The sequence below is a fragment of the Arachis hypogaea genome, chromosome 4, assembly GCF_003086295.3.
Source record: "Arachis hypogaea cultivar Tifrunner chromosome 4, arahy.Tifrunner.gnm2.J5K5, whole genome shotgun sequence".
Lineage (NCBI taxonomy): Eukaryota > Viridiplantae > Streptophyta > Magnoliopsida > Fabales > Fabaceae > Arachis > Arachis hypogaea.
Window position 1 is genome coordinate 47,390,934 of NC_092039.1, and position 19,289 is coordinate 47,410,222.

At 40.0% G+C, this 19,289-nt stretch overlaps 1 non-coding gene across 1 annotated transcript; it reads right to left on the reverse strand.

Moving 5' to 3' along the window:
• Positions 1-3,059: 3,059 nt before the first annotated feature.
• On the reverse strand, positions 3,060-3,163 carry LOC112799054 (small nucleolar RNA R71). The gene has a single exon (XR_003200642.1). It is a non-coding gene; the product is annotated as a small nucleolar RNA R71 (small nucleolar RNA).
• Between the last annotated feature and the right edge of the window lie 16,126 nt (positions 3,164-19,289).

The following is a 19,289-nucleotide window of genomic DNA, read 5'->3' on the forward strand; positions in this document are numbered from 1 at the left end:
TTCCAAGATATTCATTCGTACCCAAGAACATGATGAATGTAATGAGTTAGATTACCCTCATTATCATTCTCACTTATGAACGTGCGTGATTGACAACCACTTCCGTTCTACATGAAACAGAGCTTGAATGCGTATCTCTTAGATTCTCCAACAGAATCTTCGTGGTATAAGCTAGATAGATGGCAGCATTTATGAGGATCCGGAAAGTCTAACCTTGTCTGTGGTATTCCGAGTAGGATTCTTGGAATCCGGAAAGTCTAACCTTGTCTGTGGTATTCTGAGTAGGATTCCGGTAATGAATGACTGTGACGTGCTTCAAACTTGTAACCTGCTGGGCGTTAGTGACAGACGCAAAAGAGGGATTCTATTCCAGTAGGGGAGGGAACCAACTGGTGATTAGCCGTACTGTGACAGAGTGCGTGAGCATTAGTTTTCACTGCGAGGATGGGATGTAGCCATCAACCATGGGTGATGCCTCCAGACTGGTTAGCTGTGCGAGTGACAGCCGCATAGGATATTTCCCCGAGAGGATTGAAAGTAGCCACAGTTGATGGTGAACCCCTAAACAAAGCTTGCCATGGAAAGGAGTAAGAAGGATTAAGTAGAAGCAGTAGGAGGGCAGGCGTCCTTGAGCCATGCAGCATCTCCATCCGCTTATTTGAAATTTTCACTAATGAATCTGCATAAGTGTTCTATCCCTTTCATTATTCCTTTTTATATCTTTATTCTAATAATCACAATTACCCTTTAATCTCCCTAACTGGGATTTACAAGGTGACCATAGCTTGCTTCATACCAACAATCTCTGTGGGATCGACCCTTACTCACGTAAGGTTTATTACTTGGACGACCCAGTACACTTGCTGGTTAGTTGAACGGAGTTGTGAATTCAACCAGTGCCATAATAAAGCTTTCATTTAAAATCCAAAGAACGTAGATCACAATTTCGTCCACCAAGTTTTTGGCGCCGTTGCCGGGGATTGTTCGAGTATGGACAACTGACGGTTCATCTTGTTGCTCAGATTAGGTAATTTTCTTTTCAAAAATTGTTCAAAAATATTTTTCAAAATTTTTTCTTTTATTTTTCGTGTTTATAAACTTTGTTTTCGAAAAAATAAATAAAAATACAAAAAAATTAGAAAATCATAAAAATCAAAAATATTTTATGTTTCTTGTTTGAGTCTTGTGTTAATTTTTAAGTTTGGTGTCAATTGCATGCTTTTAAAATTTTTCTTGCATTTTTTTTCGAAAATCCCATGCATTCATAGTGTTCTTCATGATCTTCAAGTTGTTCTTGACAAGTCTTCTTGTTTGATCTTGATGATTTCTTGTTTTGTGTCTTTTGTTGTTTTTCATGTGCATTTTTTGCATTCATATTTTTCATGCATTAAAGATTTCTAAGTTTGGTGTCTTGCATGTTTTCTTTGCATCAAAAATTTTTCAAAATCATGTTCTTGATGTTCATCATGATCTTCAAAGTGTTCTTGGTGTTCATCTTGGCATTCATAGCATTCTTGCATGCATTCATTGTTTTGATCTAAAAATTTCATGCATTGATTATTTTTGTTGTTTTTCTCTTTCATAATTCAAAATTCAAAAATCAAAAAAATATCTTTTCCTTATTTTCCTCCAAAATTTCGAAATTTTGGGTTGACTTGGTCAAAAATTTTCAAAATTAGTTGTTTCTTACAAGTCAAGTCAAAATTTCAATTTTAAAAATCTTATCTTTTCAAAATCTTTTTCAAAAATCATATCTTTTTCATTTTTTATATAATTTTCGAAAATTTCAAAATTATTTTTCAAAATATTTTCAAAAATCTTTTTCTTATCTTTATATCAAATTTTCAAAAATTAGCTAACAATTAATGTGATTGGTTCAAAAATTTGAAGTTTGTTACTTTCTTGTTAAGAAAGGTTCAATCTTTAAGTTCTAGTATCTTATCTTGTAATTTCTTGTTAGTTAAGTCAATTTTAAAATAAAATCTTTTTCAAAATATCCTTTTTTCAAATATATCTTTTTATCTTTTATCTTATCTTTTTCAAAAATTTTATCTTTTTCAAAATTTGATTTCAAAATATCTTATCTTTTTCTTATCTTCTTATCTTTTTCAAAATTTGATTTCAAATCTTTTTCAATCAACTAACTAACTCTTTGTTTGTTTCATATCTTTTTCAAAACCAACTAACTACTTTTCCCTCTCTAATTTTCGAAAATTCTCCCTCTCTTTTTCAAAAAATTATTTTTGTTTTAAATTTTAATTTTAATTATATTTTATCTCTAATTTTCGAAAATCACTAACTCTTTTCCAAAAATTATTTTCGAATTTTCTCTTCTCCTCTCTTCTTCTATTTAATTATTTAATTACTAACACTTCTCTTCACCTTTCTTCATCCAAAAATCCGAATCCTTCCCTCTTCTTCCTTATACCCCTATCTTCTTCTACTAACATAAAGGAATCTCTATACTGTGACATAGAGGATTCCTCTTTTTTTTTTTCTTGTTTTCTTCTCTCTTTCTTATGAGCAGGAACAGGGAAAAAGGCACTCTTGTTGAAATTGATCCAGAACCTGAGAGGACTCTGAAGAGAAAATTAAGAGAAGCTAAATTACAACAATCCAGAAATAACCTTTCAGAAATTTTCGAACAAGAGAAAGACATGGCAGCCGAAAATAATAATAATAATAATGCAAGGAGAATGCTTGGTGACTTCACAAAGCCAACATCCAAGTTTGATGGAAGAAGCATCTCCATTCCTGCCATTGGAGCCAATAATTTTGAGCTTAAGCCTCAACTAGTTGCATTAATGCAACAAAACTACAAGTTTTATGGACTTCCATCTGAAGATCCTTATCAGTTTTTAACTGAGTTCTTGTAGATCTGTGAGACTGTAAAGACAAATGGAGTTGATCCTGAAGTCTACAGACTCATGCTTTTCCCTTTTGCTGTAAGAGACAGAGCTAGAATATGGTTGGATTCACAACCTAAGGATAGCCTGGACTCCTGGGATAAGCTGGTCACTGCCTTCTTAGATAAATTCTTTCCTCCTCAAAAGCTGAGCAAGCTGAGAGTGGATGTTCAAACCTTCAAACAAAAAGATGGTGAATCCTTCTATGAAGCTTGGGAAAGATATAAGCAGTTGACCAAAAGATATCCATCTGACATGTTTTCAGAATGGACCCTATTAGATATATTCTATTATGGTCTCTCTGAATTTTCGAAAATGTCATTGGACCATTCTGCAGGTGGATCTATTTACCTGAAGAAAACGCCTGCAGCGGCTCAAGAACTCATTGACATGGTTGCAAACAACCAGTTCATGTATACCTCTGAGAGGAATTCTGTGAATATTGGGATACCTCAGAAGAAAGGAGTTCTTGAAATTGATGCTCTGAATGCCATATTGGCTCAGAACAAAATGTTGACTCAACAGGTCAACATAATCTCTCAAAATCTGAATGGATTGCAACATGCATCCAACAGTACTAGAGAGGAAGCTTCGAAAGAAGCTTATGATCCTGAGAACCCTGCCATGGCAGAGGTTAATTACATGGGTGAACCATATGGAAATACCTATAACCCATCATGGAGAAATCATCCAAATTTCTCCTGGAAGGATCAACAAAAGCCTCAACAAGGCTTTAACAATGGTGGACGCAATAGGCTGAACAATAGTAAGCCATATCCATCATCTTCTCAGCAACAGACAGAGAACTCTGAACAAAACACTTCTAATTTAGCAAATATAGTCTCTGATCTGTCAAAAGCCACTTTCAGTTTCATGAATGAAACCAGATCCTCCATTAGAAATTTGGAGGCACAAGTGGGTCAGCTGAGTAAGAAAGTTATTGAAACTCCTCCCAGTATTCTCCCAAGCAATACAGAAGAAAATCCAAAAGGAGAGTGCAAGGCCATTGATTTGATCAAAATGGCCGAATGCATAGAGGGGGAGGAGGACAAAAATCCCAGTGAGGAAGACCTCCTAGGACGTTCTTCAGGCAAGAAGGAGTTTCCTATTAAGGATCCAGAGGAATCTGAGGCTCATCTAGAGACCATAGAGATTCCATTAAATCTCCCTCTGCCATTCATGAGCTCTGAAGAATATTCATCCTCTGAAGAGGATGAAGATGTGACTGAAGAGCAAGTTGCTCAATACTTAGGAGCTATCATGAAGCTGAATGCCAAGTTGTTTGGTAATGAGACTTGGGAAAGTGAACCTCCCCTGCTCATTAGTGAACTAGATACTTGGATTCAGCAAACTCTACCTCAAAAGAAACAAGATCCTGGCAAGTTCTTAATACCTTGCACCATAGGCACCATGAGCTTTGAAAAAGCTCTATGTGATCTGGGATCAGGGATAAATCTGATGCCACTCTCTGTAATGGAGAAGCTAGGGATCATTGAGGTACAACCTGCCTTGTTCTCAGTACAATTGGCAGATAAGTCTTTGAGACAAGCCTATGGAATGGTAGAGGACGTGCCAGTAAAGGTTGAAGGCTTTTACATCCCTGCTGATTTCATAATCCTAGATACTAGGAAGGAAGATGATGAATGCATCATCCTAGGAAGACCTTTCCTAGCCACAGCAGAAGCTGTGATAGATGTCAACAGAGGAGAGTTAGTCCTTCAATTGAATGAGGACTACCTTGTGTTTAATGCACATGGCCATCCCTCTGTGACAGAAGAGAGTAAGCATGAAGAGCTTCTCTCAGTTCAAGGTCAAGAAGAGCCCACACAGTCAAACTCTAAGTTTGGTGTTGTGAGGCCACAACCAAACTCTAAGTTTGGTGTGGGGACTACACACTAAGATTGACCTGATCATCATGTGGCTCCATGAGAGCCACTGTCAAGCTATTGACATTAAAGAAGCGCTTGTTGGGAGGCAACCCAATTTTATTTATCTAATTTTATTTTATTTTGTTTCTTTGTTATTTTTGTGTTTTATTAGGTACATGATCATGAGGAGTCACGAAAAAAATCAAAAAAAATTAAAAACAGAGTCAAAAACAGAAGAAAAAAATTTTTCACCCTGGAGGCAGCACAGACTGGCGTTCAACGCCAGTGAGATGCATCTGGCTGGCGTTCAACGCCAGAACAGAGCATCTTTCTGGCGCTGAACGCCCAAAATAAGCTACATCCTGGCGTTTAACGCCAGGATGCGCACACAGAGGACAATCTGGCGCTGAACGCCAGAAACAAGCATGAAACTGGCGTTCAACGCCAGAAACATGCATTACATGGGCGTTTAACGCCCAGAACATGCACCAATGGGCGTTTGAACGCCAGAATGATGCATGAAGGCAATTTACACGCCTATATGGTGAAGGAATGGTATTTCTTTTCACCTCAGGATCTGTGGACCCCACAGGATCCCCACCTCAGGATCTGTGGACCCAACAGGATCCCCACCTACCTTTTCTTTTAATCCTAATCACACTCTCCTAATCCAAATCTCATTTTCAATGTCACACTTCCCAAAAACCTTTACCAATCACCTCAATTCCTCTTCCCAATTACCCCATTCACCATTCACATCAACCCACTCTTCCCCATAAACCCCACCTACCTCCATTACATTCAAATTCAATTTCCCACCCTTTCCCACCCAAAATGGCCGAACTCCCACCCTCCCTCTCCCTATAAATCCCCCCTTTTTCTTCTCCATTTTCACACAACACAAACCCCTTCTTCTCTCATATAGCCGGACCATTCTCTCCCTCTCTTCCCAATTCTCTTCTTCTTCTTCTACTTCTCTTTTCTTTTTGCTCGAGGACGAGCAAATTTTAAGTTTGGTGTGGTAAAAAGCCTAAGCTTTTTATTTTTCATTCACCATCAATGGCACCCAAGACCGGAGTTTCCTCAAGAAAAGGAAAAGGGAAGGCAAAAGCTTCCACTTCCGAGTCATGGGAGAAGGAGAGATTCATCTCCAAAAGCCATCAAGACCACTTCTATGATGTTGTGGCAAAGAAGAAGGTGATCCCCGAGGTCCCTTTCAAGCTCAAAAAGAATGAGTATCCGGAAATCCAACATGAAATTCAAAGAAGAGGGTGGGAAGTCATAACCAACCCCATGCAACAAGTTGGAATATTGATGGTTCAAGAGTTCTATGCCAATGCATGGATCACTAGAAACCATGATCAAAGTATGAACCCGAATCCAAAGAACTATATCACAATGGTTCGGGGGAAATACTTAGATTTTAGCCCGGAAAATGTGAGGTTGGCGTTTCACCTACCCATGATGCAAGGTGATGAACGCCCCTACACAAGAAGGGTCAACTTTAATCAAAGGTTGGACCAAGTCCTAATGGACATTTGTGTGGAAGGCGCCCAATGGAGAATAGACTCCAAAGGCAAACCGGTCCAACTAAGAAGACTGGACCTCAAGCCTGTAGCTAGAGGATGGTTGGAGTTCATCCAAAGATCCATCATCCCTACAAGCAACCGATCTGAAGTTACTGTGGATCGGGCCATCATGATTCATAGCATCATGATTGGAGAGGAAGTGGAAGTTCATGAAGTCATATCCAATGAACTCTACAAAATAGCTGACAAGCCTTCACACATGGCACGGCTAGCCTTCCCCCACCTCATATGCCATCTATGTTATTCAGCCGGAGTTATCATAGATGGAGATGTCTCCATTGAAGAAGACAAGCCCATCACCAAGAAAAGGATGGAGCAAACAAGAGAAGTTCCTCACGGCCCTCAAGAAGAACATGAGGAAGTTCATCATCAACAAATGCCTCAAGGAATGCACTTTCCTCCCAACAACTATTGGGAGCAACTCAGTACCTCTTTAGAAGATTTGAGTCATAATGTTGTACAACTAAGGGTGGAACACCATGAACACGCCCTCACTCTCCAAGAAATAAGAGAAGATCAAAGAGCAATGAGAGAGGAGCAACAAAGGCAAGGAAGGGACATAGAAGAGTTGAAGAACATCATTGGTCCTTCAAGAAGAAGACGCCACTAGAGGTGGATTCATTCCTTGTTCTTTATTTTCTTTCTGTTTTCGGTTTTTAAGTATTATGTTTATCTATGTTTTTGTGTTTCTACTTCATGATCATTAGTGTGTAACCATGCCTTAAAGCTATGAATAAAATCCATTAGTCCTTCACCTCTCTTAAATAAAAAATGTTTTAATTCAAAAGAACAAGAAGTACATAATTTTCGAAATTATTAGTGAATTTAATTTAATTATATTGATGTGGTGGCAATAATTTTTGTTTTATGAATGAATGAATGAATAGTGCATATTTTTGATCTTGTTGTTTATGAGTGTTAAAATTGTTGGTGCTTGAAAGAATGATGAACAAAGAGAAATGTTATTGATGATCTGAAAAAACATCATGAAATTGATTCTTGAAGCAAGAAAAAGCAGTGAAAAAAAAATGGCGAAAATTTTAAAGCAAGGATCCAAGGCTTTGAGCATCAATGGATAGGAGGGCCCAAGGAAACAAAATCCAGGCCTAAGCGGCTAAATCAAGCTGTCCCTAACCATGTGCTTGTGCCATGAAGGTCCAAGTGAAAAGCTTGAGACTGAATGGTTAAAGTCGTGATCCAAAGCTAAAGAGTGTGCTTAAGAGCTCTAGACACCACTAACTGGGGACTTTAGCAAAGCTGAGTCACAATCTGAAAGGGTTCACCCAGTTATGTGTCTGTGTCATTTGTGTATCCGGTGGTAATACTGGAAGACAAAGTGCTTAGGGCCACAGCCAAGACTCATAAGTAGCTGTGTTCAAGAATCAACATGCTTAACTAGGAAAGTCAATAACACTATCCAAAATTCTAAGTTCCTAGAGATGCCAATCACTCTAAACTACAAAGGAGAAAGTGAGATGCCAAAACTGTTCAGAAGCAAAAAGCTACAAGTCCCGCTCATGTAATTAAATTAATATTCATTGATATTTTGGACTTTATAGTATATTCTCTTCTTTTGTCCTATTTGATTTTCAGTTGCTTGGGGACAAGCAACAATTTAAGTTTGGTGTTGTGATGAGCGGATAATTTATACGCTTTTTGGCATTGTTTTCATATAGTTTTTAGTAAGTTTAAGCTACTTTTAGGGATGTTTTCACTAGTTTTTATGTTAAATTCACATTTCTGGACTTTACTATGAGTTTGTGTGTTTTTCTGTGATTTCAGGTAAATTCTGACTGAAATTGAGGGATTTGAGCAAAACTCTGAAGAAGGCTGACAAAAGGACTGCTGATGCTGTTGGAATCTGACCTCCCTGCACTCGAAATGGATTTTCTGGAGCTACAGAACTCCAATTGGCGCGCTCTCAACGGCGTTGGAAATTAGACATCCAGGGCTTTCCAGAAATATATAATAGTCCATACTTTATTCGAAGAAAGACGACGTAACTTGGCGTTGAACGCCAAGTACACGCTGCTGTCTGGAGTTAAACGCCAGAAAAACGTCATGATCCGGAGTTTAACGCCCAAAACACGTCATAACCTGGAGTTTGACGCCAAGAAATGCCTTTACTCGTGGATTGATCAAGCTCAGCCCAAGCATACACCAAGTGGGCCCCGGAAGTGGATTTATGCATCAATTACTCACTCATGTAAACCCTAGTAGCTAGTCTAGTATATATAGGACATTTATCTATTGTATTAGACATCCTGGATTGTATTTTGAATCCTGTGATCACGTTAGAGAGGGCTGGCCATTCGGCCATGCCTGAACTCTTTGCTTATGTATTTTCAACGGTGGAGTTTCTGCACACCATAGATTAAGGGTGTGGAGCTCTGCTGTACCTCAAGTATTAATGAAGTTCTATTTTCTTTTATTCAAATCTCTCTTATTCTTATTCCAAGATATTCATTCGTACCCAAGAACATGATGAATGTAATGAGTTAGATTACCCTCATTATCATTCTCACTTATGAACGTGCGTGATTGACAACCACTTCCGTTCTACATGAAACAGAGCTTGAATGCGTATCTCTTAGATTCTCCAACAGAATCTTCGTGGTATAAGCTAGATAGATGGCGGCATTTATGAGGATCCGGAAAGTCTAACCTTGTCTGTGGTATTCCGAGTAGGATCCTGGGAATCCGGAAAGTCTAACCTTGTCTGTGGTATTCCGAGTAGGATTCCGGTAATGAATGACTGTGACGTGCTTCAAACTTGTAACCTGCTGGGCGTTAGTGACAGACGCAAAAGAGGGATTCTATTCCAGTAGGGGAGGGAACCAACCGGTGATTAGCCGTACTGTGACAGAGTGCGTGAGCATTAGTTTTAACTGCGAGGATGGGATGTAGCCATCAACCATGGGTGATGCCTCCAGACTGGTTAGCTGTGCGAGTGACAGCCGCATAGGATATTTCCCCGAGAGGATTGAAAGTAGCCACAGTTGATGGTGAACCCCTAAACAAAGCTTGCCATGGAAAGGAGTAAGAAGGATTAAGTAGAAGCAGTAGGAGGGCAGGCGTCCTTGAGCCATGCAGCATCTCCATCCGCTTATTTGAAATTTCCACCAATGAATCTGCATAAGTGTTCTATCCCTTTCATTATTCCTTTTTATATCTTTATTCTAATAATCACAATTACCCTTTAATCTCCCTAACTGGGATTTACAAGGTGACCATAGCTTGCTTCATACCAACAATCTCTGTGGGATCGACCCTTACTCACGTAAGGTTTATTACTTGGACGACCCAGTACACTTGCTGGTTAGTTGAACGGAGTTGTGAATTCAACCAGTGCCATAATAAAGCTTTCATTCAAAATCCAAAGAACGTAGATCACAATTTCGTCCACCATGTAACTAGGCTAAGATGACTTGTCATCACCAAGCAACACTGAAGAGAATCCAAAAAGAGAGTGCAAGGCCATTGACATAATCAACATGGCCGAACCTAGAGAGGAAGGAGAGGACGGGAATCCCAATAAGGAAGACCTCATGGGACGTCTCTTAAGCAAGAAGGAGTTCCCTATTGAGGACCTAAAGGAATTTGAGTCTCATATAGAGACCATAGAGATTCCATTAAATCTCCTTCTGCCATTCATGAGCTCTGAAAAATATTCTTCCTCTGAAGAGGATGAAGATGTAATTGGAGAGCAAGTTGCTCAATATCTAAGAGCCATCATGAAGTTGAATGCCAAATTGTTTGGTAATGAGACTTGGGAAGGTGAACCTCCCTTGCTCATTAAAGAACTACATACATGGGTTCAGCAAACTTTACCTCAAAAGAGACAAGATCCTGGCAAATTCTTAATACCCTGTACCATAGACACCATGACCTTTGAGAAGGCTCTGTGTGACCTAGGGTCAGGCATAAATCTTATGCCGCTCTCTGTAATGGAGAAGCTGGGGATCATTGAGGTACAGCCTACCATATTCGCATTACAAATGGCAGACAAGTCAGTAAGACAAGCTTATGGATTGGTAGAGGACGTGTTGGTAAAGGTTGAAGGCCTTTATATCCCTGCTGATTTCCTAATCTTAGACACTAGGAAGGAGGAGGATGAATGCATCATCCTTGGAAGACCTTTCCTAGCCACAGCAGGAGCTGTGATAGATGTTAACAGAGGAGAATTAGCCCTTCAATTGAATGAGGACTACCTTGTGTTTAAGACCCAAGAGTGTTCTTCTGTAATAATGGAGAGGAAGCATGAAAAGCTTCTCTCAGTACAGAGTCAAACAGAGCCCCCGCAATCAAACTCTAAGTTTGGTGTTGGGAGGCCACAACCAAACTCAAAGTTTGGTGTTGAATCCCCACATTCAAACTCTAAGTTTGGTGTTGGGAGTCTACAACATTGACCTGATCACCTGTGAGGCTCCATGAGAGCACACTGTCAAGCTAGTGACATTAAAGAAGCGCTTATTGGGAGGCAACCCAATTTTTTATTTAATTTAATTTTATTTTTATTGTTATTTTATGTTTTATTAGGTTCATGATCATGTGGAGTCACAAAATAAATACTAAAATTAAAAACAGAATCAAAAACAACAGAAGAAAAAGTACACCCTGGAGGAAGGGCTTACTGGCGTTTAAACTCCAGTAAGGAGCATCTGGCTGGCATTCAACGCTAGAACAGAGCATGGATCTGGCGTTGAACGCCAAAAACAAGTAGCATCCTGGCGTTCAGATGCCAAGAATACACCTTGAGGAGAGCTGGCGCTGAACGCTGGAAACAAGCATGGAATTGGCGTTCACCGCCAGAAACATACTGCAAATGGGCGTTAAACGCTCAAAACAAGCATGAAGCTGGCGTTCAACGCTAGAAACAAGCATCAATCTAGTGTTAAACGCCAGGATTGCATGCAGAGGGCATTTTACACGCCTCATTGGTGCTGGGATCTAACTCCTTGACACCTCAGGATCTGTGGACCCCACAGGATCATCTCAGGATCTGTGGACCCCACAGGATCCCCACCTACCTCAACTTACCCTCTCTCTCTTTTTCACACAACCCAATAAACACTCTTCCCCAAAACCCTTCACCAATCACCTCAATCTCTCTTCCCCATCACCTCTTCACCATTCACATCCATCCACTTTTCTCCATAAACCCCACCTACCTTCAAAATTCAAAATCTCTTTCCCACCCAAACCCACCCTAAATAGCCAAACATACTCCCTCTCCCTTCACTATATAAAGCCTTCTATCCTTCTTCATTTTCACACACCATAACCCTCTCTTCTTCACCTTGGCCAAAACCACACACTTCTCCCTTTCGTCCATATTTCTTCTTCTTCTTTCTTCTCTTGCTCGAGGGCGAGCAATATTCTAAGTTTGGTCTGGTAAAAGCATAGCTTTTTGTTTTTCCATAACCATTGATGGCACCTAAGGCCAGAGAAACCTCTAGAAAAGGGAAAGGGAAGACAATATCTTCCACTTCCGAGTCATGGGAGATGGAGAGATTCATCTCCAAAGCCCATCAAGACCACTTCCATGAAATTGTGGCCAAGAAGAAGGTGATCCCCGAGGTCCCTTTCAAACTCAAGAAAAATGAGTATCCAGAGATCCGAAATGAGATCCAAAGAAGAGGTTGGGAAGTTCTGATCAACCCCATTCAACAAGTCAGAATCTTAATGGTTCAAGAGTTCTATGCCAACGCATGGATCACTAGGAACCATAATCAAAGTGTGAACCCGAATCCAAAGAATTATCTTACAATGGTTTGGGGGAAATACTTAGATTTTAGTCCGAAAAATGTGAGGTTGGCATTCAACTTGCCCATGATGCAAGGAGATGCACGCCCCTACACTAGAAGGGTCAACTTTGATCAAAGGTTGGACCAAGTCCTTATGGACATATGTGTGGAAGGAGCTCAATGGAAAAGAGACTCCAAAGGCAAGCCGGTTCAATTAAGAAGACTGAACCTCAAGCCTGTGGCTAGAGGATGGTTGGAGTTCATCCAACACTCCATCATCCCCACTAGCAACCGATCCGAAGTTACTATGGATTGGGCCATCATGATTCATAGCATCGTGAATGGAGAAGAAATAGAAGTTCATGAAGTCATCTCCCTTGAATTCTACAAAATAGCCGAAAAGTCCTCCACCATGGCAATGCTTGCTTTTCCTCATCTTATTTGCCATCTATGTTACTCAGCTGGAGTTATCATAGAAGGAGACATCCCCATTGAGGAGGATAAGCCCATTACTAAGAAGAGGATGGAGCAAACAAGAGAGCCCACTCATGGATCCCAAGAGACGCATGAGGAAGCTCTTCACAAAGAAATCCCGGAGATGCCTCAAGGGATGCACTTTCCTCCCAATAATTATTAGGAACAACTCAACACTTCCCTAGAAGACTTGAGTTACAATATGGATCAATTAAGGGTGGAACATCAAGAGCACTCCATCATTCTCCATGAAATTAGAGAAGATCAAAGAGCAATGAGGGAGGAGCAACAAAGGCAAGGAGGAGATATAGAAGAGCTCAAGGACATCATTGGTTCTTCAAGAAGACAGCACCACCATCACTAAGGTGGACTCATTCCTTGTTCTTATTTCTTTTTTTTTCGGTTTTTTTATGCTATATGTTTGTTTATGTTTTGTGTCTCTACTTCATGATCATTAGTATGTAGTAACTATGTCTTAAGGCTATAAATAATTCCATGAATCCTTCACCTCTCGTAAATGAAAAATGTTTCTAAATCAAAAGAACAAGAAGTACATAAGTTTCAAATTTATCCTTGAATTTAGTTTAATTATATTGATGTCGTGACAATAATTTTTGTTTTTTGAATGAATGCTTGAACAGTGCATAATTTTGATCTTGTTGTTTATGAATGTTAAAATTGTTGGCTCTTGAAAGAATGATGAACAAAGAGAAATGTTACTGATAATCTGAAAAATCATAAATTTGATTCTTGAAGCAAGAAAAAGCAGTGAAAAAGCAAAAGCTTGCGAAAAAAGTGGCAAAAAAATAGAAAGAAAAAGAAAAAAATGCAAGCAGAAAAAGCCAATAGCCCTTAAAACCAAAAGTTAAGGGTAAAAAAGATCCAAGGCTTTGAGCATCAATGGATAGGAGGGCCCAAGGAAATAAATCTAGGCCTAAGCGGCTAAATCAAGCTGTCCCTAACCATCTTGTGGCATGTAGGTCCAAGTGAAATGCTTGAGACAGAGGGGTTAAAGTCGTGATCCAAAGCAAAAAGAGTGTGCTTAAGAGCTTTGGACACCTATAATTGGGGACTTTAGCAAAGCTGAGTCACAATCTGAAAAGGTTCACCCAGTTATGTGTCTTTGGCATTTATGTATCCGGTGGTAATACTGGAAAATAAAGTGCTTAGGGCCACGGCCAGGACTCATAAAAGTAGCTGTGTTCAAGAATCAACATACTTAACTAGGAGAATCAATAACACTATCTGAAATTCTAAGTCCCTAGAGATGCCAATCATTCTAAACATCAAAGGAAAAAGTGAGATGCCAAAACTATTCAGAAGCAAAAAGCTACAAGTCCCGCTCATCTAATTAGAACTAATATTCATTGATATTTTGGGATTCATAGTATATTCTCTTCTTTTTATCCTATTTGATTTTCAGTTGCATGGGGAAAAGCAACAATTTAAGTTTGGTGTTGTGATGAGCGGATAATTTATACGCTTTTTGGCATTGTTTTTAGGTAATTTTTAGTAGGATCTAGCTACTTTTAGGGATGTTTTCATTAGTTTTTAAGCTAAAATCACATTTTTGGACTTTACTATGACTTTGTGTATTTTTCTGTGATTTCAGGTAATTTCTGGCTGAAATTGAGGGACCTGAGCAAAACTCTGACAGAAGGTTGACAAAGGACTGCTGATGTTGTTGGATTCTGACCTCCTTGCACTCGAAATGGATTTTCTAGAGTTACAGAACATCAAATGGCGCGCTCTCAATGGCGTTGAAAAGTAGAAATCTAGGACTTTCCATCAATATATAATAGTCCATACTTTATTCGAGATTAGACGACGCAAACTGGCACTCAACGCCAGTTCCATGTTGCATTCTGGAGTCAAACGCCAGAAACACGTCACGAACCATAGTTGAACGCGAAAAACATGTTACAACTTGGAATTCAACTCCAAAAGAAGCCTCTGCACGTGTAAAGCTGAAGCTCAGCCCAAGCACACACCAAGTGGGCCCCGGAAGTGGATTTCTGCATCAATTACTTACTTATGTAAATCCTAGTAGCTAGTCTAGTATAAATAAGACATCTTATTATTGTATCCTAGATCCTGGATCCTGGATTGTATTTTTGATCCTGTGATCACGTTTTGGGGGCTGGCCATTCGGTCATGCCTGGACCTTCATCACTTATGTATTTTCAACGGTGGAGTTTCTACACACCATAGATTAAGGGTGTGGAGCTCTGCTGTACCTCAAGTTTTAATGCAATTACTATTATTTTCTATTCAATTCAGTTTATTCCTGTTCTAAGATATTCGTTGCACTTCACCATGACGAATGTGATGATCCGTGACACTCATCATCATTCTCACCTATGAACGCGTGACTGACAACCACCTCCGTTCGACCTTAGACCGAGTGCATATCTCTTGGATTCCTTAATCAGAGTCTTCGTGGTATAAGCTAGAATTGATGGCGGCATTCATAAGAATCTGGAAAGTATAAACCTTGTCTGTGGTATTCCGAGTAGGATTCAGGGATTGAATGACTGTGATGAGCTTCAAACTCGCGATTGTTGGGCGTGATGACAAACGCAAAAGAATCAATGGATTCTATTCCAACATGATCGAGAACCGACAGATGATTAGCAGTGCTGTGACAGAGCATTTGGACCATTTTCACTGAGAGGATGGGATGTAGCCATTAACAACGGTGATTCCCTACATACAGCTTGCCATGGAAAGGAGTAAAAAGGATTGGATGAAGGTAGTAGGAAAGCAGAGATTCAAAAGGAGCACATCATCTTCATACGACTATCTGAAATTCCCACCAATGATTTACATAAGTATTTCTGTCTTTATTTTCTAGTTATTTATTATTATTATTATTTGAAAACTCCATAACCAATTATTATCCACCTAACTGAGATTTACAAGATGACCATAGCTTGCTTCATACCAACAATCTCTGTGGGATCGACCCTTACTCACGTAAGGTTTATTACTTGGACGACCCAGTGCACTTGCTGGTTAGTTGTGCGAAGTTGTGAAGTTTTGTTTGGACCATGGTATGCCATTACCAGAGCAAACATGAATGCCATTATCAGAAATCACAATTTTTCCTACCAGCGCCTCATTAAAAAACCTTTTCAGGAAAAAGAGTGCGCCTTATCCTAAGATCCTTTATCATCCCTAACTATAGTACCTTCTTAGGTTGCAGGCGTGCCATGATCTAGGAAGCTCTCGCCCATCGAGTTCGGACAGTCTGTAGTAGCCCTTTCCAAGTACTTCTATGACTCGATAGGGGTCTTTTCCAGTTTGCTGCCAACTTTCCTTCTCCAGGTCGAGTTGTTCCGATATCATTTTGGATTAGGATGAGGTCGTTCTTAGCAAAAACTCGTTGTACTAACTTTTGATTGTATCTTGCAGCCATTCATCATTTTAATGCTTCTTCCCTAATCCGAGCTCTTTCTCGGACTTCCGAAAGTAGGTCGAGTTCTTTCTTTTGAAGTTGGGAGTTGGCTTCTTTACTATAGTGGATCACTCTGGGCGAACTTTCTTCGATCTCCACTGGGATCATTGCCTCCATTCCGTATGCTAATTGGAAGGGTGATTCCTTTGTGGTAGAATGTGGTGTTGTTTGATATGCCCATAGGACTTGTGGGAGCTCTTTGGCCCAGGCTCCCTTTGCGTCCTGTAATCTCCGTTTCAGCCCAGCCAGTATGACTTTGTTGGTAGCTTCGGCTTGTCTATTGGTTTGGGGATGTTCTACAGAAGTGAATTGCTGTTTTATATTCAAGTCGGCCGCTAGCTTTCTGAAGCTTGCATCTATGAACTGGGCGCCATTGTCTGTGGTGATAGAGTATGGAACCCCGAATCTTGTGACAATGTTCCTATATAGGAATTTTTGACTTCTTTGATCAGTGGCATTAGCTAGGGGTTCTGCCTTGATCCATTTTGTGAAATAGTCTATCCCCACTATGAGGAATTTAACTTGTCCCGATCCTTGAGAGAAGGGTCCAAGAAGGTCGAGTCCCCATTTTGCGAATGGCCAAGGTGAGGTCACGCTGATGAGCTCCTCTGGTGGGGCGATGTGAAAGCTGGCATGTTTTTGACATGATGGACATGTCTTTACGAACTCTGTGGCTTCCTTTTGTAGAGTTGGCCAATAAAACCCTGCTCGAAGTACTTTTTTGGTAAGTGCTTGCGCTCCGAGGTGATTGCCACAAATGCCGCTGTGTACTTCTTCTTGAACTTCCTTTGTGTTAGAAGTCGGTACACACTTTAACAATGGTATTGAAATCCCTCTTCTGTATAAAGTATTGTTTATGATAGTGTAGTATTGTGCCTCCCGTTTCAACCTCTTTGCCTCCTTTTCTTCTATGGGGAGCGCTTCTGTTTTCAGATAGTTAATTATGGCCAGGACTTTTTCTTCTTCCGAGATTGATGGATTCTGCAGATTTTCTTGGATGAGGCTTCTATTGTTGCCCCCTGGTTTGGTGCTGGCTAGTTTTGAGAGTGCGTCAGCTCGGGCATTCTGTTCTTGGGGTATGTGGTGGACCTCATATTCTCTGAGTTGTCCGAGCTGTTCCCTGGTTTTGTCCAAGTACTTTTTCATGGTGGGATCTTTGGCTTGGTAGCTTCTTGCTATTTGCGAGGTGAATACTTGTGAGTCGCTGAAGATGATAAGCTTTTGTGCTCCAACCTCCCTGGCCAGCTTCAAACCAGCTAGTAGTGCCTCATATTCCGCTTGGTTGTTTGAGGCATGGAACCCGAATTTGAGGGAGAGTTCGATTTGGGTTCCTTGGTCGCTTTCAATTATCACACCCACACCGCTTCCAGCTTTATTTGAGGAACCGTCAACTTAGAGATTCTATTTTGTGGGTATTTCCGGTGTCTATAAATTCTGCAATGAAGTCGGCCTGGTATTGTGATTTGATGGCTGTCCAAGCTTCATATTGCAGATCAAATTCAGACAACTCGACTACCAAATGCAAGATTCTGCCTGCCAGGTCTATTTGTTGTAAGATCCTGGTGCACGAAAATTGCAATCACACTTTTGCAATCCGCACAACTAACCAGCAAGTGCACTGGGTCGTCCAAGTAATACCTTACGTGAGTAAGGGTCGAATCCCACAGAGATTGTTGGTTTGAAGCAAGCTATGGTTATTTTATTATTCTTAGTCAGGATACCAACAACAGTGTTTTCTAAGTTCAATTGTAAAAAGTGAAAAGGCATAAAATATATACTTATTGTGCAATAATGGAGAATATGTTGGAGTTTTGGAGATGCTTTGTCCTCTGAATTCCTGCAACATAATGCTTTCTCACTTTCATAAATGCAAGGCTCCTTCCATGGCAAGCTGTATGTAGGGCGTCATCGTTGTCAATGGCTACTTCCCATCCTCTCAGTGAAAATGGTCCAAATGCTCTGTCACAGCACGACTAATCATATGTTGGTTCTCGATCATGTCGAAATAGGATCTATTGATCCTTTTGCGTCTATCACTACGCCCATCAATCGCGAGTTTGAAGCTCGTCACAGCCATTCAAACATTGAATCCTACTCGAAATACCACAGACAAGGTTTAGACTTTCTGGGTTCTCATGAATGCCACCATTAATTCTAGCTTATACCACAAAGATTCTGATTAAGAAATCTGAGAGATACTCATTCAATCTGATGTATAACAGAGGTGGTTGTTAGGCACACGTTCATGGATTGAGGAAGGTGATGACTGTCACGGATCATCACCTTCTTCATAGTGAAGCACGAATGAACATCTTAGATAGGAACAAGCGTGTTTGAATGGAAAACAGAAATAATTGCATTAATTCATCGAGACGCTGCAAAGCTCCTCACCCCCAACAATGGAGTTTAGAGACTCATTCCATCAAAAAGTATAAAGTTCAGATCTAAAAATGTCATGAGATACAAAATAAATCTCTAAAAGTTGTTTAAATACTAAACTTGTAACCTAGGTTTATATAAAACGAGTAAACTAGGATGGATAGTGCAGAAATCCACTTCTAGGGCCCACTTGGTATGTGCTGGGGCTGAGACTTAAGCTTCTCACATGCCTAGGCTGTTTCTGGAGTTGAACGTCAGGTTGTAACCTGTTTCTGGTGTTGAACTCCAACTTTCAACCTGTTTCTGGCGCTGAATGCCAAACTGCAACATGGAACCGGCGTTGAACGCCAGTTTACCTCATCTATCTTCGCGCAAAGTATAGACTATTATATATTGCTGGAAAGTCCTGGATGTCTACTTTCTAACCCAATTAAGCGCGTGCCAATTAGACTCTTGTAGCTCTAAAAAGTCTATTCCGAGTGCAGAGAGGTCAAAATCCAATAGCATCAGCAGTCTTTTTTCAGCCTAAATCAGATTTTTGCCCAGCTCCCTCAATTTCAGCCAGAAAATATCTGAAATTACAGAAAAACAAACAAACTCATAGTAAAATCCAGAAATATGAATTTTGCCTAAAAACTAATAAAGTTATACTAAAAACTAACTAAAACATACTAAAATCTACATGAAATTACCCCCAAAAGTGTATAAAATATCCGCTCATCACAACACCAAACTTAAACTGTTGCTTGTCCTCAAGAAAATAGATAAATAAAATAGGATAAAAAAGAAATTAGGAAGCAATAATATCTCAGAGTTTCAAGTGAAGCTCAGATTCTAATCAGATGAGTGGGACTAGTAGCTTTTTGCCT